This window comes from Penaeus monodon, chromosome 23 (assembly GCF_015228065.2).
Source record: "Penaeus monodon isolate SGIC_2016 chromosome 23, NSTDA_Pmon_1, whole genome shotgun sequence".
NCBI lineage: Eukaryota > Metazoa > Arthropoda > Malacostraca > Decapoda > Penaeidae > Penaeus > Penaeus monodon.
In genome coordinates, this window is record NC_051408.1 from 34838307 (window position 1) to 34839283 (window position 977).

The following is a 977-nucleotide window of genomic DNA, read 5'->3' on the forward strand; positions in this document are numbered from 1 at the left end:
GGATCTTATAATTTCTTTTTATCTTTGATCTTTTTATAACAAAAAATGTTAAAGAATGACACTTAATATTTCTCTGGTTGCATTGCTATCTTCATTAAATATGAGATCTCATTTTTCTAACACATCACTTAATAGATACCTTTATCTTCATCTCAACATCCCCATCCTTTTCATTACCACTTAAGATAACAATATCACAGACCACTTTTCACAGTAGATAAGCAGACAAAACCATTCATTTTCTGATAATTTTGTAATATGGTTTTCTACATATTAATATAATCACTTGTTAATTCCTCTATTTCAATTATGTATAATCATTCTTCTAAGATTCTTGATATTTTTTCCAATAAATATGTTCATCCTTTTTTTATGTTGTAACATTATTTACATCCAATATGCATGCAAGCAAGAAGCAATACGTTGCAGGTCTTTCTGCTACATGCTAGCATGCTCTGCTTTTGTTGCATTATCTCCATTATTTGTCCTTTTTAGCTTCCATCTTTTCCTAATACTAAAAAAGAAAATAATTTGCATTATTAAACTGATGAGGCATTTAAATATATGTAAAATCAGCTTTCTTTTCTCAACAACCAAACATAACAATCATAACCTTTGCTTGGGTGACAAAGAAAACCTGTTACACAAGCAAACTTGTAACAACTTAAGCTGCAGTTTCTTCATATTACCTAAAACTCTTAGCTTTAGTCTTCAAAAACATCTTTTTGCATGATACATTAAATTAAACAAAACCTCACATTATCCTAAAATTTGTAAAATCACTTGAAACTTGTTTTCTTCTTTCTTACAAAAAATGTGCTATGAATGAACTTATATCTCATGAATCCTTTAATAACTATTGTCAGGTTATCCAACTGGATATCTGCAACATGCAAACTCAGTATCAAATAATTTTTTCCTTCCGTTCTACTATTTATATACTTTTTTACTGGATAAGCAAAACTACAAAGAATAAC

The 977-nt window shown here is 28.5% G+C and overlaps 1 long non-coding RNA gene across 1 annotated transcript in view; it reads right to left on the reverse strand.

Moving 5' to 3' along the window:
- Window positions 1-365: 365 nt before the first annotated feature.
- LOC119587958 overlaps window positions 366-977 on the reverse strand; it is a 2385-nt gene continuing 1773 nt past the window's right edge. Inside the window, exon 2 of the long non-coding RNA XR_005230033.1 lies at window positions 366-514. This is a non-coding gene — a long non-coding RNA (uncharacterized LOC119587958). The remainder of the gene's footprint in view (window positions 515-977) is intronic.